Here is a 26,667-nt window from a genome sequence, read left to right as displayed (position 1 = left end):
AAAATAGTAAGGTATGGAAAATGAGGTGTCATTTTATGAGATGAGAAGGAAACCTTCAAAAACATCTACTGATCATATCATCTAACCATTTGGGCTTCTGGAGAAAAATGTCATAAAAGACATGTGAGCTCCTGCCCTCCTCAGGACATGTTGTCTCATCCAAAAAAATAAAATAAAGCTAAATTATAAGACAGTTTGCCAAGGTCCTAAACCCAGCCACACGTCAAACTGGTTAGGAAAGTAACCTTACAATTGTCTGAGCATTCGTGAACATTATGTTTCTGATAAACACAGAAAAGACTGTATTTGTGCCTACTGGCAATTCATCACTCTCCATTTCCTATCCTCCTGGAAACAGGGAAATTTCATTTTCCAACTTCCCTTGCAGATATCTGTGGTCATTTGACTGAGATCTAAGCCAATGGAATGGGAATGGAGATAATCTGTGCCACCTACACCTTCATGCCTGGTCAGTGAAAACTGCCTACATAGTCTCCCCAGCGCCCTCCCACCTTTCAATTGATGGCAACACTAGAACAGGCTTAGCAGTCACAGGTGGAAAATGTCATAGTTGCCACTGATCTGAGCCCCAGAATTTCTGTATAAAAAGAGCTACTCTGTGAACCTGAGCACAGCCTCAGACAGTTATTATTATTTAAGGCACTGAAATTTTAGGGACTATTTTTTTACTGCAGCTTAACATACTCCAACCAACTAAAACAATAACAAAAATCCTAATGTTAGAAGACTGTTGTAAAGTACATTTTTTTCTTTTAAAATTATATAGGCCGGGCGCGGTGGCTCAAGCCTGTAATCCCAGCACTTTGGGAGGCTGAGGCGGGTGGATCACAAGGTCAAGAGATCGAGACCATCCTGGTCAACATGGTGAAACCCCGTCTCTACTAAAAATACAAAAAATTAGCTGGGCATGGTGGCGCATGCCTGTAATCCCAGTTACTCAGGAGGCTGAGGTGGGAGAGTTGCCTGAACCCAGGGGGCAGAGGTTGCAGTTAGCCAAGATCGCGCCATTGCACTCCAGCCTGGGTAACAAGAGCGAAACTCCGTCTCAAAAAAATAAAATAAAATAAAATAAAATAAAATAATATAAATATGATATAAATTGAGAGAGAATTTGTTAATTGTACATATATTGTCCTTTCCCTTTAATTTTGCATGATTTTTGGAGGAAGAAAGAAAATCCCACTTATTTCTATATTAACATTACTATAAAACAACTCTTTACCCTGATAAATAGGAATATAATATATTTTAATCTAAAAGCACTCAGGTAATGAAAATAAAATTTCTTCCATTTTTTTTTTTAAATGAAGAAGCCACATTAAGAATAAATCAGGTTTCGGCCAGGCGCGGTGGCTCAAGCCTGTAATCCCAGCACTTTGGGAGGCCGAGGCGGGTGGATCATGAGGTCAAGAGATCGAGACCATCCTGGTCAACATGGTGAAACCCCGTCTCTACTAAAAATACAAAAAATTAGCCGGGTGTGGTGGCGCGTGCCTGTAATCCCAGCTACTCAGGAGGCTGAGGCAGGAGAATTGCTTGAACCCAGGAGGCGGAGGTTGTGGTGAGCCAAGATCGCGCCATTGCACTCCAGCCTGGGTAACAAGAGTGAAACTCCGTCTCAAAAAAAAAAAAAAAAAAAAAAAAGAATAAATCAGGTTTCTCCTCTCTGGGCAGGGCATTTCTAAAAGAAAGGCAGCAGCCCCAGTCAGGGGCTTATAGATTAAACTCCCATCTTCCTGGGACAAAGCACCTGGGGGAAGGGGTGGCTGTGGGCACAGCTTCAGCAGACTTAAATATTCCTGTCTGCTGGCTCTAAAGAGAGAAGTGGATCTCCCAGCACAGCGCTTGGGCTCTGCTAAGGAACAGACTGCCTTCTCAAGTGGGTCCCTGACTCCCATGCCTCCTGACTGGGAGACACCTCCCAGCAGGGGCAACAGACACATCATACAAGAGACCTCCAGCTGGCATCTGGTGGTTGCTCCTCTAGGACAAAGCTTCCAAAGGAAGGAACAGGCAACAATCTTTGCTGTTCTGCAGCCTCTGCTGGTGATACCCAGGCAAACCGGATCTGGAGTGGACCTCCAGCAAACTCCAGCAGACCTGCAGCAGAGGAGCCTGACTGTTAGATGGAAAACTGACAAACAGAAAAGAATAGCATCAACATCAATAAAAAGGACATCCACACAGAAACCCTACCTGAAGGTCACCAACATCAAAGATCAAAGGTAGATAAATCCATGAAGATGAAAAAAACCGGCATGAAAATGCTGAAAATTCCAAAAACCAAAAGAACCCTTCTCCTCCAAAGGATCACAGCTCCTCGCCAGCAAGGGAGCAAAACTGGACAGAGAATAAATTTGTCAAATTGACAGAAGTACACTTCAGAAGGTGGGTAATAACAAATTCCTCCGAGCTAAAGGTGCATGTTCTAACCCAATGCAAGGATACTAAGAACATTGAAAAAAAGGTTAAAGAATTGCTCACTAGAATAGCCAGTTTATAGAAGAACATAAATGACCTAATAGAGCTGAAAAACACAGCACAAGAACTTCATGAAGCATCAATCACAAGAACTTCATGAACAATGAATAGACAAATTGATCAAGCAGAAGAAAGAATATCAGAGATTGAAGATAGAGACCTACAAAGAGATTTACACTCCCACACAATAATAGTGGGATAATTTAACACCCCGCTGTCAGTATTAGACAGATCAAGAAGATAGAAAATTAGCAAGGATGTTCAGGACTTGAACTCAGCTCTGGACCAAGTAGACCTAATAGATATCTACAGAACTCTCCACCTCAAATCAACAGAATATACATTCTTCTCAGCATCTCATTGTACTTACTCTAAAATTGACCACGTAATTGAAGTAAAACACTCCTTAGCAAATGCAAAAAAAAAAAAAAATGGAAATCATAACAATCTCTCAGACCACAGTGCAATCAAATTAGAACTCAGGATTAAGAAACTCACTCAAAACCACAAAACTACATGGAAACTGAACAACCTGCTCCTGAATAACTACTGGGCAAATAACGAAATTGAGGCAGAAATAAATAAGTTCTTTGAAACCAACGAGAACAAAAACAAAATGTACCAGAATCTCTTGGACACATCTAAAGCAGTGTTTAGAGGCAAATTTATAACACTAAATACCCACAGGAGGAAGCAGAAAAGATCTAAAATCAACACCCTAACATCACGGAAGAACTAGAAAAGCAAGAACAAACAAATTCAAAACGTAGCAGAAGGCAAGAAATAACTAAGATCTGAGAAGAACTGTAGATAGAGACACAACAAAAACCTTCAAAAAAAATCAATGAATCGAGGAGCTTGTTTTTTGAAAAGATCAATGAAATAGATAGACTGCTAGTCAGACTAATAAGGAAGAAAAGAGAGAAGAATCAAATAGACACAATAAAAAATGATAAAGGTGATATATCCACTGAACCCACAGATATACAAACTACCATCTGAGAAAACTACAAACATCTCTATGCAAATAAAGTAGAAAATCCAGAAGAAATGGATAAATTCCTGTACACATACAATCTCCCAAGACTAAACCAGGAAGAAGTCAAATCCCTGAATAGATCAATAACAAGTTCTGAAATTGAGACAGTAATTAATAGCCTACCAAACAAAAAAAGCCCAGGACCAGATGGATTCACAGCTGAATTCTGCCATAGGTACAAAGAGAAGCTGGTACCATTCCTTCTGAAACTATTCTAAACAATAGAAAAAGAGGGACTCCTCTCTAACTCATTTTATGAGATGAGCATCATCCTGATACCAAAATCTGGGAGAAACACACACAAAAAAAGAAAATTTCAGGGCAACATCCCTGATGGACATCAGTGTGAAAATCCTCAATAAAATACTGGCAAACTGAATCCAGCAGTACATCAAAAACCTTATCCACCATAATGAAGTCAGTTTCATCCCTCAGATGCAAGGCTGGTTCAACCTATGCAAATCAATAATGACAAAAACCACATGATTATCTCAATAGCTGCAGAAAATGCCTTTGACAAAATTCAGCAGCACTTCATGCTAAAAACTCTCAATGAACTAGGTATCAGTGGAACATATCTCAAAATAGTAGAGCTATTTATGATAAACCCACAGCCAATATCATACTGAATGGGCAAAAGCTGGAAGAATTCCTCTGAAAACTGGCACAAGACAAGGATGCCCTCTCTCACCACTCCTCACTCTTTTTCTTTCTTTTCTTTTTTTTTTTTTTATTTTTATTTTTTTTGAGACGGAGTTTTGCTCTTGTTACCCAGGCTGGAGTGCAATGGCGCGATCTCGGCTCACCGCAACCTCCGCCTCCTGGGTTCAGGCAATTCTCCTGCCTCAGCCTCCTGAGTAGCTGGGATTACAGGCACATGCCACCATGCCCAGCTAATTTTTTTGTATTTTTAGTAGAGACGGGGTTTCACCATGTTGACCAGGATGGTCTCGATCTCTTGACCTCGTGATCCACCCGCCTCGGCCTCCCATCCTCACTCCTTTTCATCATAGTATTAGAAGTTCTGGCCAGAGCAATCCGGCAAAATAGAGAAACAAAGGGTATTCAAATAGAAAGTGAGGAAATCAAATTGTCTTAGCTTGTAGATGACATGATTGTATATTTAGAAAACACATAAGCAACTACAGCAAAGTGTCAGGATACAAAATCAATATGAAAAAATACCAAGCATTCCTATACACCAATAATAGGCAAACAGAGAGCCAAATCATGAGTGAACTCCCATTCACAATTTCTTTTTTTTTTTTTTTTTTTTTTTTTTTTTTTTGGGAAAGATTAGCATCTCACGGTGATCTGTGCTGAGTGGAAGAACCGCTCTGTGGCTACTGGCAACTATAGCAGAATGTGGTGAGAAGATTTCTTGGGACAGTGTGACAGGAAAGCCCTGACTTGTGAGAAAAAGAGACTCATCTGTTATCTCACCTGAGAGCTAGATGAGAGGCTTGCTGGAAGACAGAAAAGACAATAGGGTAAAGGGCTAGGGGAGAGGGAGTCGCAGTGAGTTTGAAAGGTACTAAGAAAGACTAAAATCAGGCCTTCCTTTAACAAAAGATAAGAAGCCTAAATTCTCTTTTCAGCACTACCACAAATGAGTTGTGTTAATATGGAAAAATTACTTGAACCCCCTAGGTCTGTTTTCTCTTCTTTTTTTTTTTTTTATTCTTGGTTACCAAAATGCTTTAGGGTTTTTTTTGTTTGTTTGTTTGTTTGTTTGTTTTTAAAGAAACAAGCAAACAGAATCTGAGTTGGTTTTTTGAAAAGATCAGTAAAATTTACAAATCTTTTTTTTTTTTTTTAAAGAATAAAGAAGAGGAAGAAAGAGAAAGAGGAAGAAGGAGAGAGGATGGGGGTATTGCTTTATTGCCCGGGCTAGAATGCAGTCTAAATATGGGTATGCCATTCACAGTTTCTACAAAGAGAATAACATACCTAGGAATACAACTTAACAGGAATGTGAAGGACCCCTTCAAGGAGAACTACAAACCATTGGGGAAACAAGAAAATAAGAGAGGACATAAACGGAAAAACATTCTATAATCATGGATAGGAAAAATCAGTATCATGCAAATGGCCATACTGCCCAAAGTAATTTATAGACTCAATGTTATCTCTATCAAGCTACCCTCAACTTTCTTTACAGAATCAGGAAAAAAACTACTTTAAATTTCATATGGAACCAAAAAAGAGCCCGTATAGCCAAAACAATTCTAAGCAAAAAGAACAAAGCTGGAGGCATCATGCTACCTGACTTCAAACTATAATACAAGGATATAGTAACCAAAACAGCATGGTACTGATACCAAAACAGATATATAAACCGAAAGAACAGAACAGAGGCCTCAGAAATAATGCCACACATCTATAACCATCTGATCTTTGAAAAATCTGACAAAAGAAGCAATGGAAAAAGGATTCCCTATTCAATAAATGATGTTGAGAAGACTGGTTAGTCATATGCAGAAAACTGAAACTGGACCCCCCCTCTACACCTTATACAAAAATTAACTCAAGACAGATTAAAAAATTAAAAGTAAGACCTAAAACCATAAAAACCCTAGAAGAAAACCTAGGCAATACCATTCAAGACATAGGCATGTACAAAGAGTTCATGACGAAAACACCAAAAGCAATGGCAACAAAAGCCAAAATTGACAAATGGGATCTAATTAAAATAAAGAGCTTATTTGCAGCAAAAGAAACTGTCAAATGAGTGAACAGGCAACCTACAGAATGGGAGAAAATTTTTTCAATCTATCCATCTGACAAAGGGCTAATATCCAGAATCTACAAAGAACTTAAACAAATTTACAAGAAAAAAAACAAACAACTCCACCAAAAAATGGGCAAAGGATATGAATAGACACTTCTCAAAAGAAGACATTTATGCAGCCAACAAACATGAAAAAAAGTTCATCATCACTGGTTATTAGAGAAATGCAAATCACAATGAGATACCACCTAACGCCAGTTAGGATGGTGATCATTAAAAAGTCAAGAAACAACAGATGCTGGAGAGGATGTGGAGAAACAGGAATGCCTTTACACTGCTGGTGGGAGTGTAAATTAGTTCAACCATTGTGGAAGACAGTGTGGTGATTCTTCAAGGATCTAGAACCAGAAATACCATTTGACCCAGCAATCCCATTACTGAGTATATACCCAAAGAATTATAAATCATTCTACTATAAAAACACATGCATATGTATGTTTATTGCAGCACTGTTCACAATAGCAAAGACTTGGAACCAACCCAAATGCACATCAATGATAGATTGGATAAAGAAAATGTGGCACATATACACCATGGAATTCGAAGCAGCCATAAAAAAGGATGAGTTTATGTCCTTTGCAGCAACATGGAGGAAGCTGGAAACCATCATTATCAGCAAACCAACACAGGAACAGAAAACCAAACACTGCATATTCTCACTTATAAGTGGGAGCTGAACAATGAGAACACATGAACACAGGGCCTGTTGGGTAGTGGAGGGCTAGCAGGGATAGCATTAGGAGAAATGCCTAATGTAGATAACTAGTTGATGGGTGCAGCAAACTACCATGGCATGTGCATACCTATGTAACAAACCTGCACATTCTGCACAGGTATCCCAGAATTTAAAGTATAATTTTAAAAAAAGAAATCCTAAAAAATAAATCAGATTCAAAGCAAAAATTACATAAACAGTATCTCTGCTCTTTATCCTGTTTAGATAGTGTAAATCTTGGCCAAAAGAAAGAGCCACAACTTGAAGATGTAATCAAAGACTTTCATTCAGAAGCATCAAGGAATTGTGACCTGTTTCTATAGCCTCCAGACCTTGACAAAGGAGACAGAATTGCTTCTCAGTTCCTCAGAGCAGAACTGTGCATGAAATGAGACCTATCAATAATTTTCTGGTATGTACTCTTACTTGGAAATGGGTAACACATGCCAGAATCAAGCCCTTCCTTATTTCCAGATGATCATAATTTAGTAGGCAACATAATAATAATACTTTTTATTTTTACAGTGGGTGTTTTCTCTTTATGATAATGGCTAATTCTTTTAAGTAACCTATTTTCTAATTAGCAAAATTCTTTTTTTTTTTTTAATCTCTTTTTCCTGCCTTTTCTCTCTTTTTTTAGCTTTTTTGTTTTTGTTTTTGTTTTTGTTTTTTTTTGGTTTTTTTTTTTTTATACTTTAGGTTCTGGGGTGCATGTGCAGATCATGCAGGGTTGTTGCATAGGTACTTACATGGCAAGGTGGCTTGCTGCCTCCACCCTCCTGTCACCTATAGCTGGCATTTCTCCCCATGTTTTTCCTCCTCAACCTCCCCACCCCCTGCTGTCCCTCCCCTTCCCACCCCCAAAAGATTCCAGTGTGTGATGCTCCCTTCCTGTGTCCATGTGTTTTCATTGTTTTTTTTAAGGTAACTTGTAGCTCAAAGAACACTCTCAAAGTTTCCATTTCAGTCAATAGTATTACTGTCAGGTTTTCACATTTTAATTTGAATCTTGACATAGAAACCATTTGCTTCTGACTTCACACTATCTCTGAGTTTCATTATTTATGTTTCATTTCAATATCCAACATCCTAGATAAACTTTAAACCCCGTATCTGAATTCCTGAAAAATACTCCTAATTACTCTTAGCTCAAACATTGTATCTTTTGTTCATCTATCAAAGCAGATGACTTAAAATATTGGTGTATCATATAAGATAAGAATAGTTATATTTTATTGAATACTAAGTACTGCAGTCTATGCTAAATACTCTATATTTATTATCTTATTTTATTCCTGCATTCACTATGTAATAGATCTCAATTTTCTCCCCATATAATGCTTGAAGACACTGACACTTAGAGAGGTTAAGTAACTTGTCTTTAGTTGCAGTCTTTAGTGATGGGGATAAAATCCCCTACCTGGCTTGTCTAACTTAAGAGCTTGAAATTTTTATCATGATATTATACTGACTTTAGAACAATAATAAAAGTAAAACATTCCTTAATCCATCTGTTGGATTTTAGGTACAAACCCCTTTCTCAATTCAATCATTTTCTATCTCAGATAATTCAAAGCAACCCTCTATGTTGAAACATATTCTCACTTTCCGGTGAAATTCAAACCTGTCCATAGTATCTCCCACAGCTATTGCTCTGTCATCTTTCTGGCTGTACCAAGTAGTCATTTCAACAGAACTATTTTCTCTCTGTATGTATATAAGCCATTTTATATACGTAATATTATATATATATATATATATATATATATATATATATATATACACACACACACACACACACACAATACATATTTCTATTTTCTTATGTCCCGTTGATCACTCCATGATCTTTTTCTCCAAAAACCCTTTCTCTTCTGTCTTGGCAACTTCCTTCTTTTTCATTCTACTTATAATTCAGATACACACATATACGTACTTGCCCACATGAATCCACAAATATTTGTTTAATGCTTATCACCTATTGTGAGGCAGGGTCTCTCTAGATTTCAGGAAAACAGCTGTGAGCAAGCAGAAAAAGTTCTTACCCTTAAGGACTTTCCATTCTGGTAGCAAATACTGACAATTTTATGAATAAGAAAACAAGAGAAATTTGAAAAGTGAAAAGTGCTATGAAGAAGATAAAACAGGATAAGCCTGTAGAAAGTGGCATGGGCAAGGAGGGAATTATTCTAGGCTGGGTGATTAGGAATGGACTGTCTGGTGCTGTACCATTTGCACTAAGTTCTAAGTAAAGAAAGAACCAGCCATGCAGAGCCTTGAAAAGAAAGATTTCAGGCAGAGAGAATAGCTGTGCCCCAGTGTGAGAATAAGTTCCTTGTGCCACCGCCCCCCCCCACCCATAGCCAGCAAGTGAATGTGGCTGACAGCAGGGAAGGTTGAGTAAAAGGGAAGAAATGAGGTTGGAGGCGTGGCCAGACCTAGAATATCTGGAGCCTGAAAGTCAAAGTAAATATCCTGGGCTGTGTCCTAGGTGAGGTGGCAAGCAATAGGAGGTGGTAAGCCAGGTTTTTCATTTTTTAAGAGTACACTCTGGCTGTTACATGGAGAATAGATTGTAGATGGAACAACAATGGAAGATGACACAAATAATCTATGCAGTGGTCCAGGGGAGACATTTTTATTATGTGGTCTAGAGTTATATTTGTAAAGATGGAAATAACTGTGTGTATTTGGAACATATGTCCCTCACTTCACTGTCTCGCTCTGTTGCCAGGCTGGAGTGCAGTGGTGTAATCTCAGCTCACTGCCTCTGCCTCCCGGATTCAAGCCATTCTGCTGCCTCAGCTGCACGTCACCACACCCAGCTATTTTTTGTATTTTTAGTAGAGACAGGGTTTCACCATGTTGGCCAGGATGTTCTTGATCCCTTGACCTCGTAATCTGCCCACCTTGGCCTCTGAAAATGCTGGGATCACAGGCATGAGCCACCCCACCCAGCCCAATCTTCTAATTATATTACATTTAAATCTATACATGCAACAAACTCTATTGAAGTCCTGAACCTTCTTCCAGCCTTTATTTTCTTTCTAATCCTCAGAGATTACATCAGTGTATAATTGCCTAGTGTAGTGAGTGTTGATGTACCTATTGTGTTGGTGCAAAATTGAGGTTTTTGTCATTAAAAAGTAATGGCAAAAACCATAATTACTTTTGCACCAATCTAATACATTACCACAGCAGGCCTTCAACAATGTCTGATGTGTAAATGCATACATGAAATCTAATTTTTATGGTTTTCTGTTTCAAATGTGTTGAAGTTGCCTTAGGCTTATCCCCTGACACAATTTGGAAGTGTCCCTATCCAAATCTCATGTTGAAATACAATTCTCAATGTTGGAGGTTAGGCCTGGTGGGAGATTATTGGATCATGGGGTAAATTTCTCATGAATGGTTTGGCAGCATCCTTTTGGTCCTGTCCCCGGGATAGTGAGTGAACTCTTGCAAGATCTGGTTTTTTAAAAGTGTGTAGCACCTCCTGCTCTCTCTTTCTTGCTTCTGCTTTGGCCATGTGATATGTCTGCTCCTGCTTCAACTTCTGCTATGAGTAAAAGCTTCCTGAGCCCTCCCCAATGACAAGCTGATGCCAGCACTGTTTCCTGTACAGCCTGCAGAACTATGAACCTATTAAACTTCTCTTTGTAAATTACCCAGTCTCAAATATTTATTTCCATCCATTTATCTATCTATCTATCTATCTATCTATCTATCTATCTATCTATCTATCTATTTAGAAATGGAGTCATGCTTTGTAGCCAGGGTTGAGTGCAAGTGTGATCTCAGCTCACTGCAACTTCTGCCTCCCAGGTTCAAGCAATTATCTTGCCCGCCTCCGTCTCCCAAGTAGCTGGGACTATAGGTGCGTGCCACCACACCCAGATAATTTTGCATTTTTACTAAAGACGGGGTTTCACTATGTTGACAAGGATGGTCTCGATCTTTTGACCTCATGATCTGCTCACCTCTGCTTCCTAAAGTACTGGGATTACAGGTGTGAGCCACTGCCCCTGGCCTCAACTATTTTTTATAGCACTGCAAGAATGGTCTAACCCATCACACTAGTACACTTGTAATCCCCTCTAAGTATAGAACGTGTCCTTTTTCTTTTTTCTTTTTGTTGTGGCAGGGGGATCTTTACAGGGCTAGGTACATTGCTTTATATACATACATACATACATACATATACATATATATATGTACATATATATATGTACATATACAAATATATATATATGTACATATACAAATATATATATATGTATATATATGTATATATATATATATGTACATATACAAATATATATATATATATTTGGCACTGATGTGTTTACTATTCAATTCAGCAAATATGGGTTGAATGACTATTATAGACTCCTCCACAGGCTAAAGGCTAAGTGTGATGTGTTAAATTTGTTTTAAATGTGGCAGAATAGCAGTGTACTTTGCAGAAGCAGCCAAATCAGGCTTTCAAATCAGGTGAAGTTTTTCTGAAGAATTTATCAACGATAAGGTTGGCTAAATATGCTAAGGCTGCATTAGGAAGGTCTTCCAAAACTACTGGTTTTCATCCTACAGGCAATGCAGAGAGCTCTTTTGAATAGGCAAATCATTTGAGCAAGGTGTTAACTTGGAGGAAGTGTTCAGGATTCACTGACTACAGAGGACTTTGAAATCAGATAGGGCAGAAAGAGACTATTTCAAAATAATCATCTGCATATAAGGAAGAATTAAAGGTAGCTGATACTTTTTAATGCCTACATATGCTTATGAAAGTGCCATGTATTACTGAAGACTTTTAGACATAATCTCATGTTAATTCTCGCAAAAAAAAAAAAAAAATAGTAAGCTAATCATTATTTCAATGGTAATGGCACAGAACTTGAATCTCAGAGAGCTTATGTGGTATCTAAAATCATAGAAGTAGGATCAAAAGGGTACAAATTAATATAAGTAATAATTCTAAGATATGTGTAGGAATTGGTGTTTAAATATGAGGGTACAAGAGAAGCAGCTCAACATCTTTGCAAGCTTTTAATCCTGTGGCACTAGAAAATAGGAGCTGCCACTCATGGAGCTTCATGAGAGATGAAGCTAATAAAAGAGAGTCTCTTCTCCATCTATTTACTACGTACCTTAGGTTAATTTTCTGGATAACTACCATTCTAATAATATGCCTTCTCAGCAAACTCAATTTTACTATGTATGTCTCTAAATTATCTTTGTTTGTAAATATCCTGTGCATCTTCCCCAAACAATAATTTTCCACCATTGAGAGTAAAAAAATCATTGTATTTTTCTTTTCTAGTTGAATATTCATGGAGAGTTTGGCTAACAAACCTAAGTTACAACATTTTAGTATACATAATTTAGTACAGGGAACAAAAAGAATTAGAGGCATTGCACAGAGTGTGTAAGATTATTGTTGTTGTTTCTATTGTTTGGCAGTGTTTGCAAGTTTAGAGACTAAATTGTAGTTCATTATTGTTCCTTATTATTTTTTAAACTTTTTGTATACATGTAAGTGTATTGCATAAAGGCTTAATAAATACATTGTTGCCTTTGGACAATCATTAATTCAATTTATAAATGCAACATCTCTTCCTCCTCAATAAGGTTAGTCATTTTACAAATGGAAAATGTCAAAATTCCTATGGTATGGTTGGAAACAGAAGCACTCTTCATGGTATCTCTGATATGCAGGTAAGAATGGAAATAAATTCTTGATATTTTATTCCCATCCACCCACCCGCTAATGTACCCTTCTTTCTTAAGCCCATGGCCAAGAAAGAAAACAAATGTTTCTAGTTTTTTTGTTGTTGTTGTTACCTCCAACTGTGGTTAAATGTCCCTGATGTATGTACAGTGGTTTCTTTGCTTCTGTGTTTTCCTATCTGTGGCCACATTTTGCCCTTACAATAGCCCTAGCATATAAGTAGACAAATATTACTATCCTCATTGTGCACATAGATATTCCAACTTCAAGAACATTGCCTAAAATCACAAAACTGGATATTGGTGAATCAGGTCTCTAGACATCCTGCCCATCCACCTTCTTTCTCCTAAACAGCAGCCTCTGAGGCTAGACTAACATTTTTCTAGATTAAAGTGATCCACATTAATTACAGCTGTTTTTCCAAATAATGTGGGTGGGTTAGTGAACAGTTGTTCTTAACCCTAAAGAGAAGCAAAAGCACAACCACAGAAAATGACAACAGGAAGCATCTTTCAGGCAATTTACAACTTGAGGCCAGGCCTCCATCTGTTGTAATAAATAGAAGAAAGGATTAGGTAATTACTACTATGTTGATCCCTGTAGATAGCCACTTTTCCTAAACCCCTTAAATCACTTTGTCTTTAAAAGTATTTCCTTCCTTCTCTTACCCTCATATTTTCTGACTAATTGTATAGTAAACACTTTGGGGGCAGGGGCAGGGTCTTCTATGTCTCACATGTCTAGACTGACTCAGTTGGTGCCAATGACCACCAGGGTATGACCCGGGGTTTCAGAAGTGGGGTGAGGCATGGGGATCCCATCTCAGTGCTGTATTGGAAGCTACGCAGGATTCTTGCTCACAAGCACAACTGGCCAAGTAGAGATGCTCCGTGATACCTTTCCCTGACTTCTTTTTTTGTTTTTTTTTTGTTGTTGTTGTTGTTTTGAGACAGAGTCTCCCTCTGTCACCTGGCTGCTGAAGCGCAATGGCACAATCTGGGCTCACTGCAACCTTCCTGGTTCAAGCAATTCGCCTGCCTCAGTGTCGGAGTTACTGGGATTACAGGCATGCACCACCACATCCAGCTAATTTTTGTATTTTTAGTAGAGACAGGGTTTCACCGTGTTGGCCAGAATGGTCTCGATCTCTTGACCTTATGATCCACCCACCTTGGCCTCCCAAAGTGCTGAGATTACAGGCATGAGCCATTGAGCACGGCCTCCCTGACTTTTTTTAAATATTTTTTATTTTTAAATTTTTAAATTGCTATATTATAGTTGTACGTAGTTTGGGGTACAAGTGATATTATTATTCAGCCATTAAAATAATGAAATCCTGTTATTTCCAGCAAAATGGACAGAACTGGAGGTTGTTATGTTAAATGAAATAAGCTCCCTGACTTCTTAACAGTCAAAATGCAATCTATTCTCCAAGATCCAATTAACTCCACCTTCTCCGTGAAGCTTTCCCCGAATATGCAAGTTGACTTCCCACTTTAATGGAATCCCTCAAGCTATTGATGACTCCTTTATAGCTTCAAGTCATATCCTGCTTTTCACTGTTATTTTATTATGTCTCCTCAATTAAAAGTTCAGGGACAGTGCATTTTATTTGTTGCAGTTCTGTCCCACTCATTCCCCTTCTCACGCCACTTTCTACCCTTAACTAGTATGATGATCTGGCACAGAACTGAGGTCACACGAAAAATGACAATATGAATGATTTTTATAAATATTTGGGACTTACCCATCCAAGCAAAAGCTGTTCCCTTCAAAGCAGTTTTCTTGGAAAGCTCAGCATATTGCAGCCTTTGATGTTCTCTGCTCTCACAGGTAAATTCGTCTTTTAGAAGGTAGATAGCTGGTGCTTACTGTATTCTATGTTGAATAATTTGACCTTTCCTATGCTTGCTCTTCACCAACAGACTGGTGAACTTGAAGCACTATAGTTGAGATGAAAAAGATAAGGCAAATGAAATATTAGAGAGCAGCTCAAATAAGTATTTAACCAAATTGTTGCATGTCTTCACATTCTTTATGCCCTATGCAGAATAGACCTTTCCTCTTTAGAGCCCCCATAGCACTGGGGACTCCAACAGAGCACACCCCTGATGTCTGCAGTGGGGGGCTGCTGCCCTGACTCTTGCAACTCCACCAGACCATAAGATCTGGTGGAGCAATAACAGGCATTGCTCTTCTGTCTTTGCCTGAAGTCCTCACATAGTATCATAATTAACGCATCCAAGAATCAATAAATTAACTATTTTTTAAAAAAAGCACCTTTTCTCTGCATTGCTGAAGAAATTCAGAAAGGACACTATACAGTGTGGATTTGAGAAGCTCTATAAGATTCCATGGCTTACCAGAGATCAGATGTACACTTTAATAGATAGTAAAACATAGGGGGAGGAAGAAGCAGGGCATCATAAATAAGCATGCAGCAAATATATTGAAATATTGTTTATTAGACATCAACAAGGAGACTGAGACATATTCCATCACTACCCAACATAAATTCTGTAATTCTATGAATATTGTTCAATCAAGAAATCACCTCCATTTGTTAAGAGTGTCAAGTTACGGATTGCCGCACCTTTGAAAGAAAGCAGCGTGGCTTTGGGAAATCAGTTAAATTTTCTAGGCCTTGGTTTCCTTATCTTTAAAATGAAAATAGTGGTATTTGTCCTGTCTCCCTAGGGTGAAGATGAGGATTATATGAGATACTATATGTAAAATACTGTGAACAGTACTAGGGCAAGTATAAGGAATTATTACCTAATTTACCTGCTGACGGGGAAGAGAACATAGTTATCTGAAGGTGAGTGTGGTATCTACGTGAGTCACTTGCTTTCAACTCTCTTTTACCCAGGGCCAAAGCTTCTTTATGAGAAAGCACACCAGGCAGGTGTAATCAGGCTTCACAAAAGATGGTTCTCCTCCCTTTCTTTCTCTTTCACCTTCCACAATTGTGGATCCAAGGAACACTCAGCAAAATTAACCTGAAATTATTTCCTTGCAACTACATTGTCTCTCTTTAATGTTATAAAAAACATATTTTAATCCTCATTGTTTTTCAATGTCTAATACAGAAAGAGATGTTTCATAAAATTTCATGAATAAGTTGCAAACCAAGACTTGGGATTTATTCATTAATTAATTTAGTAATTTATACCAAGGATATATCCAGGTCATATAGAAAATGTCTCCTCTTTCTTGTGATTTAGATCCACTAGTTAATTGGTTTCTCTGCCTGGCTGATTGTCAGTCGAGACGCCTACATTGCTTATAACTAGCATGTCCATAAACAGAGCAAAGTTATTAATTTAATCTGCTTCAGTTGGTGGGCAATGTGGGGGAACCAGTCTGTGTGTACATAGTTCTCTTGGGTTGGTTTGTTTACTGGATTACCACTTCAAAGAAAGCCAGACTGTGCAACACCTACACCACTGAGCTGTTTAGGCTGTGTAGCCAAACAATTCATTGACTCAGTGGTGTTTAGGCTGTGTAGCCAAACAATTCATTGACTCCGTGGCAAGTGTCAATTGCTTGGCTGAATTTCTGGTTGTCTAATGGAATTGAATAGTTGATGAACTTCAATTGGTTAATTCAATAATGCCATGGAAATCAACCCTTTTTTAAAGAAAAATATGTATTTCTTCACTTGAAAACACTAATGATTAGTTTTAATCACCTTCACACGATTAAATTCTTTATACCAGCCTGGGCAAATATAAAGAACATTGGTTTAGGAGCCAAGAGATTAGTTTTCTTTCTAGCCCCACCTAGCCTATTGCCTAATTGCTTGACCTTGGGAAATAAACCTTACACCTCACCTTCTTTCCCCACCACTATTCTACATTACTTCTCACTTCCAGGCTCAGTGATATCACTTGTAAATGAAAAGTTTAAACCAGTAGCTCTCAAGTTTGCCTTTTATGAACTTTTGATTACATGACTATACTGTACCTAATTACAGAATCCTGTTTATGTAGGCTTCAAGTATCTAAGTATTTGTGACTAATTTCTATTATGTATGTATTATATCTCAGAGAAACTGCAAGGCTTCTAAATAGGGTTGACACTTGAGCCTCGTTTTAGACTGTGAGTAGAAGTTAAACTGATGAAGCAGTAGAGAATAAAGGGCTGAGTTTAAACACAATCATAACTATGAGACAGGAGAGTCATATTCACAATGCTTCCAAAGATGTAGATGTTGCTCAACTCACCCTGAGAAGAGATATGGCAATAATTAGAATGGGATAATGAGGTGCTGGCTATGATGTGGTGGCTCTCACAGTTATTTGATCGATGATAAAGTTGTATTATTTTCCAACACTTGTTCTACATGATGACAAAGACTCCTGAAATGAAGCTTATACTCCTAAGCCTACACCTTCCTTTTGGCTCTAGGACATGGAATTGGTGCCAATGTACCATGTGGTTGAAAGGGAAAAGAGGCTTATGTTACAGCAGGAGTACCAGTTAGGAAGCTGTCACAGCAACCCAGGAGAGAAGTGACGAGGCCCTAACCTGAAGGCAGTGAGGTGGGTAAGGAAAAGAAATTATTTTACTTGGCATGGGCATTACCTGAGAAACCATGCACATGAGCCTCCACCCCTATTTTCACAGAGCAGTCCTGTTCTCCTGGGCTAATTTGGGATTGTGGTAAGTTAGGGTATATTTTACTGTATTTGTTTTTTAAACTAACAGTTACAAAACATGTCAGAAGTACACACAAATTAACAAACTCCTGCAGGCTGGGCTGAAGTTTTATTGGAGACTATAGGCGGTCTCTTGGCATGACAACCAAAGGGAAGCTTCTTCAGGGTCCCACGGTGGATTCTACAGTGGCCTAGGTCCACGATAAAGCTGCCTTCTTTACCTGCAGCCACCCATCTCATAGCTGTGTGTTCCAACAGCTGGCTTATACCCCTGGCTTTTACAACAACATGGCCTAAAGCAAAGCCTTGTAGGCTTTCTAGAGGAAAAATTTCTTTGGGAGCCCTTTCCTGCTCACTTACCAGCCCTGTGATTGTAAGTGAACCCTGAAAACTTTCAGCATCTCAGCTTCTTCATTTGTAATATAGGTGAATATAACATACATCTTATGTAATTAAGATTAAATCCCCAAACAAAACAGAAAATCCTTACAGCTACTCTACAGAGTTGGAAGGTAAAGTTATCCTGTGGATTCAGGGAAATAAAATTGCATGTGAAAAATCCTTGGAAGCTATAAAACACTATGCATATGCTCACATATGTCATTGTTATACAAGTACTGTATGCTGTCTCAAGTACCTATTGTTGTACAACAAATGCTCCAACATTTAGATGTTTAAACTAACAAAGGTTCAGCCTTTCTCTCAATTCTGCGGATTAACAATCTGAGTGGTGTTCTTTCTGCTGATCAGTCATATGGCTACAGATACCTAACGGCTTATCCAGAAGTTGCTGCCAGCTAACAGCAGTTGTGCCTCTATCATGAGACTTATCATCCTTCAGTGGACTAGACTAGAATTATTTGGAACATGGAGCCCTAAGAGCTTCAAGACTGAAAGCAAATGATGTGAGATCTCCCTAAGGTCTAACCCCAGAAGTCACAAAGCTTTGCTGTGCATATTCTTTTATCAAAGAAAATCACAAGGTCAGCCCAGGTTCAAGGGAGAGGGAAAATATGCTCTACCTTGTGATGGCAGGTTTGGAAATAATCTATCACATATGAATAAAATGAAAATAAAAACATGTTTTAGAATTTTCTCTCTGGCCACGACCAGGCATACAACTCAGGAGGAATCGAGATCTAGGCCTTGCATTGTATTTTAACATCTTATTTCAGCTGAGTGCAGTGGCTCATGCCTGTCATCCTAGCACTTTTGGAGGCCAAGGCAGGTGGATCACCAGAAGTTAGGAGTTCAAGACCAGCCTGGTAAACATGGTGAAACCCCATCTCTATTAAAAATACAAAAAATTAGCCAGCATGATGGCAGGTGCCTATAATTCCAACTACTCAGTAGGCTAAGGCAGGAGAAATGCTTGAACCCAGGAGGCAGAGGTTGCAGTAAGCCAACATTGCACCAAAGCAGTCCAGGCTGGGCAACAGAGTGAGACTCTGTCTCAAAAAAAAAAAAAAAAAAAAAAAATCTAATTTCATCTTCTGATTCTCATATCTACAAACACAGACTATAAGCCTTCTCCACCACTCATTCCAGAAATCCCAAAGTCCTACATTAGCATTTTGTTTGCCTTACCTGACAATATTTTTAATATAATTTAAATAAAAAAGAACACATAATACTGTTAACTTGTTTCCATTTTTGACACTACTAAAAACTAATATCACAACTAATCAAAGGAATCAAACTACTCCAAGCCTGAAGTTTCACACCAAAAATTAGGACAATAATGCCTACAGGGAAATTTTTATATAAAGCAAGGAAAATAAACCTCTTTTGCTTGCCATTCCCAGAAGGATCCTTGATATGCCCATAAGACAATAACCAAGCTGATTTTCCACACTCTGCCTCAGATATTAGCATGGCATCTGCCCCTAAGCCTACCGAAAGCATCCATTTCTCTTGCCGCCCCACCGCCTTCCCCTAAATGCACATTTTTAATTGTTGACTTCCCCTAAATGCACATTTTTAATCGTTGATCAAGCGCTCTAGACTAAATTTAAGTATCTTTTCAAGCCCTTTGAGCCCTAACCTCCCACACTTCAAAATATCAGAAAAATGATATGTGTGTGAGTTTTCTTCTTTTTCTTTTAGACTCCTAGCTTTCTGGCCTATGTGTGTCTCCATCCCTGGCTAATCTAATACACTGATCTAAATTAAGAAGTCCTAGGAGATATCATCTTTTAGGACGCTAACCTCCTCCAATGGCACTTGTATGTATATTAGCAGCCTTCAAAGCTTTCCATTAAAGAATGATAGGCACAGAGACTGGAGCATCACTGGATGGAAGATATTATAGAAGAAAGTGGAATGGAAGATATTATAGAGGAAAACATTTTGACTTATATTCTTTGAGCACAAAGATAAATGAATACTTTAATGGTGCCTGATTTTCATGCAAGAAAAGCATCTTGTATAAGCAGAAGAAAAATTTTTTGTAAAAGCTAAAAATTTTTACTCTTAATATTGATGTCAACCCCCACTATAATGAAAACTCAGCTAACCAAAGATTTCCATGCATCAGGTAAAGGGCCACTTAGTTCAGACTCAGTGCTACACAATTTAAGTCTGACCCAGGATCCCTTGCCATGGACTTGGGCATATACTAGCTCTCCAGGTAAGAATCTGAATATTCTAAGAGCCATCCAGCCTCATCTGCCGAGGAATTTTAAGCTGGGATTTAGAGGGTATCAAACAGACCCCTTCACCTAAGATTTCTTCCCCCAACGACATGCCTCAAAACCTGCAACCCCACCAGTTAAGATTCATTCTCTTCAGTTTTAAAATCTGCAGTTTCTCTATTGACATGCTAAACTTCAGGGGGTACAGGCGAAACCTGAAGTTATTTCTGGTCAACACCATTCATAGACCATGTTCTAGCCAAATCCTGAGCTGAGAACAGGGCTTTATAGCAAAAATGTGTAACTTGGGGACTTTTGGACATTTAATAAGCTGATGATAAATTTCTAGGGACACAAGAACCCTGAAAATACATGTAAAGTTTCAGTTTCAACACCAGACTCTTCCTTTCTGTCTCCATGGGGAGTGATAGGAGATTAAACTCACACACACATTTTTCTACAGACAAGTTGTCAGCTTCATCCTAGTCGGATCCTTCATATAAAAAGATTTATAATGCTAAAAATAAAACACAGGAGAGGATGCAGGATATGAAGTAGTTCCAAAGTGGCTGGTGAAGTAGAGGTGGGAAGAAAATCTAAACAGAGGCAGAGAGCCTTGAGACCAACTGTCCTGTGGCCACAATGTGGCCACAGATTCAGGCTGGCTTGTAAGCTGACTCCTGCTCATGAGGGGTCCAGACCCTGTTCAAACCACTGTGGAAGCCCCTCTAACTTACTCTCCAAACCTTTACCCTGGACATACTCCTGATCTTACAATACCTTACCACAGCACTTTACAGTAACTCGTTCCCCACAGTTTGGAAGCCCTCAAGAAAGAGCTTGACCATTCACTTCAGCAGGAAAACAACTTCATTTCTCAGCTTTCCCACCCTCCCTCTGTCTCGAGGATTTGGATTACAGCAGACCTTTTCTTGCTGCTTCAAAAACGAGGAGGAGTAGGGGGCTTGTTCAAGCCTGGGGGGATTCATAAACACAGGTCTGACAGCTCAGATCTCTTGCAAGGCTGCAATCAAGGTGCTGGCTAGAGTCACAGTCATCTCAAGACTCCACTGGAGAAACATCTGCTTCTAAGTTCACTCCTATGAACATCAGCAGATTCGATTCCTTTTGGAAAGTTGAACTGAGAGCCTCAGTGTCTCACCAGCTGGTGCTTGAAAGCTGCCCTCAGTTCTCCATGTCCGCCTCTGCAGCTTCGTCCATCAGAGCAAGCACATTAGGAGAGGCAGAGAGGTGCAGCAAACCACCATGACACATGTATGGCTATGTAACAAACTGCGTGTTCTGCATATATATCCCAGAACTTAAAAAAAAAATTTAAAAAAAAAGAGAGAGAGAGCAAGCAAGAGGGAAATCAGAGTAGCTATAACCTAATCTCACAAATGGCTTCCCATCCCATTTGCTATATTCATGAGAGGAGAGGACTAGAAAGGCATGAGCATCTGGAGACAGGAATAACAATCACTGCAGGTCAGCAGCCGCAGCTTTTCACAACTATTAATAAAGATCACAGGATCTTAAAAAAAAAAAAAATTAAATCATAGGATTTTCAGTCTAAGACAATTTTTGGATATGACTTGATTTCCATATTGAAAGATAGAACTGAGGTCTTGTAAAGTTAAATGTGTTTTCCTGGATTTTACACAGCATCAAGTAGTAGAAAAACATCTTCTGAGTCTTAGTCTAGTGTTTTCTGCAACAATTGTCTCAGTGTCCTCATCTGTAAAATGGGATTAATCATCTCCAAGCTACCTTCTTTCTTTCAGGGAGATCTCTGAGAAACCAAAGCAATCAAAGTAGAATGCTTAAAAAAACAAGATGCTAGCTAAAGTTATATTTTTATTGTTATTATTCTAATAAACGATAATGATGTTCAGGGTTAGGACCCAGCAAATTTGTGACATGAGATTTCTTTTTACTCTTCTTTTTCTGTTGCTTGGTGGTCTCCTTAGTAGCTTTTGAGACACATGTACCTCATGTTGAGGGAGCCTACAGAGCCAGGCATCCCATCTCTTTTTCACTTAGTTGATTTCAGTGCCATTAACAAAGCATTTCCATTGTCAATACACATGCATCAGAGCCTACCAATCTTGAGTTCCACCTCTAGTTCTTTTCCCTCTTTAACGACAATGCCTGTTCAACATAAAAAATGAGGCTTCCTTCTTAACTATCCCTCATGTTTTCACAAGCACCTGAAAGCTTACCTCACTTAGAACTACCATTTATTAAGAATCCTCTTTGTGCTAGACACTTTTGAAAGCACTTTATAGGGATCATCTTTGGTTTTCAAACATGCACACTCAAGTGTATAGATGAGATAAATGAGACTAGAAAAGGTTAAGTTCTTTGGCCAACTTTATAATCAAGACCAGAACTGGGAGTCAGCCCAAGCCATGTCTAGCTGCAGAACCAAAGCTTGTGTACTTTCCCATATCATCATGATTTCCAGATTCTTGATTATATTCTCCAGCAGATCCTATGCCTCTTGGAGGGAAAATTGTGTTTTCCTTGTCTGTAACCTAAGTGCCTGGCATAGTGTTGGAGTTGGTATCCATTATATAATATTAGCATGTACTGCCCTCTCAGGATTATTTGATATTTACCATCCTTTCTAGCACCCTTAAGGGCAACATATTGCCTTATATTCCCCTCAATAGCAAGGACAAGTTCGCCAATGGATTTCAGATATGTTGTTTATTTCTCCTAACCTCATCTGTCACGTCACGAGTAGCTGGCAGTGACCTCATAGGGCAAAATCATGAGTTCAGTGACTGGATGTAGAAAAAATTATTTTGCTGGAGATTTAAATACGTGATCTCAGCCCATAAATGCCTTCCAGTGGCTGGCTCCATATTACATTATTACACAAGAAAGGATAAATGCTGTTCTTTGCATGAAAAAGATAGTACGTCATATCACAAGATTTTCTTTAATTTGTCCTAAGTAATCTCCTTTACACTGCAGAGAAGGCAACCTGTTATTTTATACTTCTTGTTGGAGGCCAATTTATCCACACGCACATGAAGATAGGTGGAAAAAAAGGCAGAAATTTCTGTATTGCCTTCACATTTCTTCTTGTCATATTTTGATCCAAAATATTTATTTTTTCAAGAGTCTGAATGAATATTTTCTTAGTATCCTCAGGCTGTCTACATTTTAACTTATTTCAGTCTAAAACATTGACCTAGTTCAATTGTATATACAATTAAAGTGTTTGTTTATAGCACTTTCTATCACAAGCACAAAATAACAATCAGGAATCATTCCATCCATTCACATTGCCAGCAAAAGTCTTCTTGATGGTTTTCTGAATTTCTCACATTCATTCACCTTTTCTCTCCTTCTTGGCTTCTCATGCTAGTTACCTTCCTTCCTGAAAGTAATTGAGAACAGGAATTTCCCTGTCATCTTAGTTCCTCATTCTCTTTGCCAAATGTTCTTTATTTCACTTATTTATTGGACTCATGCATGTCCCCAGAGTTTACAATAATCTAGAGAGTTGGCGAATTCCAATTTAGTATTTCCTTTATCACTAAATTCATTTCTCTATTACTTCTCAGGCCTTAACGGTACACATCAGTGCCAGAAAATATAACATATATCTCACAGCAGAGGTGTAAATAGGATATTCCTCAAAATACCTTACTCTTTATCCAGGAGGTATAAAAGACAAAAAAACATTCTGGCTAACTTAATGTCAGCTGCTAGCTCCAGCTGTGCTGTCAACAATTACAATTACAACCATTATCTGTACAGTTTAAGCCTAGTCAAAGCTTTACTAAAGGCACATAAAGTTGAGATAGAACCTCAATTCTCTTTGTGTACATTTTCAAGGATGTTTAGTTATTTGGGGTAACATATGAAAAGTAGTTTTACATTAGTCAATATGTTAAAATCCTCACTCATTGAAAATGACCCAAATAGATGGAAAATAGAAGTCAGAGAATACAAACTTAAGACCAGAGACAATCCAACATCAAGGTCAGAATCTGACACAACCAAGGCAGTAGCCTCTGGGTCCCTCCAGCGTGCCTTGAGCTTTTGCTTTGAGGAAGCTCCATCCTTCCTTAGCAGCCCAACCTCCTATTTCATTTTACAAATCAGGGTCTTTCCCACCCCATTACTCAAACAAGTCACCTTCATGTCTATGTCCAACAGCAGCAGACTCTGAAGGTAGTGAAGCAGGATTTGAGTCTTGATCCAGGGCTGAACTACTATGTCCTAAAAACACATATCATAATGTTTTTCCCCTGAGCCAGATTCTCCCAGCTGGACTTTTGATCAAAGAGCATGTTCAAGCAGTTGCTGAGCATCTTACATACAAAGCATGCCTAAATGTATAAAGCTTTTGAAAATTGCAAAAATGTGAAGGAAATAAAATTGTAAAAACTTGAAATCTGGGGGAAAAAATAATAAATAGCAATTGTTTTTATTTTCATATGTCTGCTAGATATAAAGACACTTGGTTCATTTATAAATGTAAAATTGATAAGGTATTACCTCAAATACATATAAAATTCTCAATTTTGGTTTATTGAATGACAGAAAGTCCTCTCAGATGGCTTTAGGAAAAATGAAATTATTTTTTAAAGGGAATGGAGAATAGTGAGTCTAGGTAATAAAAAATAGAAGGCCATATATTCTTTAGGTAATTTGATAATCTCATGTTTTATTTCTAGAGCTCCATGTCTCCATAAACAACATTTTGTTGGATTCCAGATAATGCAGTTTAACTAGACATGAAACAACTTCAGCAAAGTCTTTCTTTGTATGTACTAACTACTTAAATTTTACATTTCAGGAGGAGTAGGGGGAAATTGGTACTGATTCATATCTCAAATAAGTGAAGATTTCAGAAAAAAAAAGCACTTGACAAATGATACTGAAATCTGATCTCAGTTTTACTACTTAACAACTGTATGATTTTTTAAGTCTCTCAAGCTCTCTAAGTGGCAGTTTCTTCTCTGGAAAGTAGACCAGTAGTACCTTTCATACACACTTTTCAAAGTTTCCATGAGACTCAACTAAGCTGATATTTAGGAACTTTTTAAAATAAACACAGAATCTACTATTTAAATTGTATTCAGGTATCTTCATTAAAAATATGATTATTTATTCATGTTGTCCATAGTAATCAGTAAAGATAAATTATTTTAAATTCAATGAGCTTTGAGCATCCTATGTGGTCAGTCAATAAAAGCTGACCTGATTTTATTTTAGGCCAAAATAGGAAAGGAGTTTTTTAATCAGAAACCCCAAAAACTAGCAGGGCTAGAGTACTTTCAGCACAGCAGATAACAGATTTTTAAAACAAACAATATCATAGCACTTGCCAATAAGGACAGTTTTATGTCTTCTTTTCAGTTTTAACCTCTTTTATTTCTTTTTCTTGCCTTATTGCACTGGCTAGACCTATCAGCAGAGTTCTATACTTGCTATGTGTTCCATATGCTGAAGTAAAACATGCATAGAAGATATTCTTATCTTTTCACTGGTGTTTCTTTGCTTTTCTATGGCATATTTTTACCTACAGAACAAAACACCCCTCAACTTGAGTTGGCTAAGCTTTCTATTTTATTAAATTTGGGTTATGTTTTTTTGGGAGAAATACTATAGAAATGATATTGTGATCTTTGTAATGTATCATATAAGAAGGCACAAAATGCAACTAGTGATGTCAATTTAAACCAGGATGGTGACTGCCAGGTTTTTGTACTGAAAAGTTACTATAGTTATATTTGTGATCGATAAATATCTTAACAAATTTTGATATTATGTAAAAATCTTATTAATTCTAACCCATTAGCTTAATCATCCATTGATTATTCTTGCCTCAATAAATTGTCACAATAATGGTTGCCAAATACTAATTTCCTTTTTTTTTTTTTTTTTTTACATTTAGTCATTGGCATTTTACTGTAAGGAAAGGTTTTATCATTTTATTTATCATTTGCTTATTTGTATGACAGTATGACACTTAGATTTTTATTTTATTCAATTGGCAATAATTATGTATTATCATTATTAATTTTTAGCCTCAAGTGTCCCAGATTTGACCATTAACAGCTCCTTCAAACTGGCTCCTATGGTCCTTACTTGTGTTTTGTTTGATATGTAACCATCATTATTTAAGCATTTATTTACTTTCCTGCACAGCAAATGTTTCAGGCTTATTTTACACTTTTCTTTTCTAGTCTTAGAATCAATTATTTTTCCAAGGAATCCTGGTTCCCTTTAGTTGAAAATGGCATGGATACTAAAATCTGGTCTTAAGTATGGTTATTGATAATTTTTGTTTAATTATTCACTTTTACCTAGTCCAAATATCTTAGCCTTTTGTTAAAGTGTTTGTTATACTTGCATTAAATGTTATTATTGACATCTCAATTTGTTCCCTTTTTGTTTTGTTCTTTTTTCTATTTCTTTCTTGCTTACTTTGAACTCATGATATTTAAATTATACCATATACTGGTACCAAAACAGAGATATAGACCAATGGAACAGAACAGAGGCCTCGGAGGAAACACAACATATCTAACATATCTACAACCATCTGATTTTTGACAAACCTGACAAA

General features: G+C 37.8%; 1 long non-coding RNA gene across 1 annotated transcript in view; it reads right to left on the bottom strand.

Annotated features, from left to right (window-relative positions):
• LOC141580789 (uncharacterized) overlaps positions 1-26,667 on the bottom strand; it is a 185,635-nt gene that overhangs the window by 147,424 nt on the left and 11,544 nt on the right. The window contains exon 2 of the long non-coding RNA XR_012513112.1: positions 14,526-14,721. This is a non-coding gene — a long non-coding RNA (uncharacterized LOC141580789). The remainder of the gene's footprint in view (positions 1-14,525; positions 14,722-26,667) is intronic.

The sequence above is a fragment of the Saimiri boliviensis genome, chromosome 13 (assembly GCF_048565385.1).
Source record: "Saimiri boliviensis isolate mSaiBol1 chromosome 13, mSaiBol1.pri, whole genome shotgun sequence".
Taxonomy (NCBI): Eukaryota; Metazoa; Chordata; class Mammalia; order Primates; family Cebidae; genus Saimiri; species Saimiri boliviensis.
This window is presented reverse-complemented; position numbering and strand designations above follow the sequence as displayed.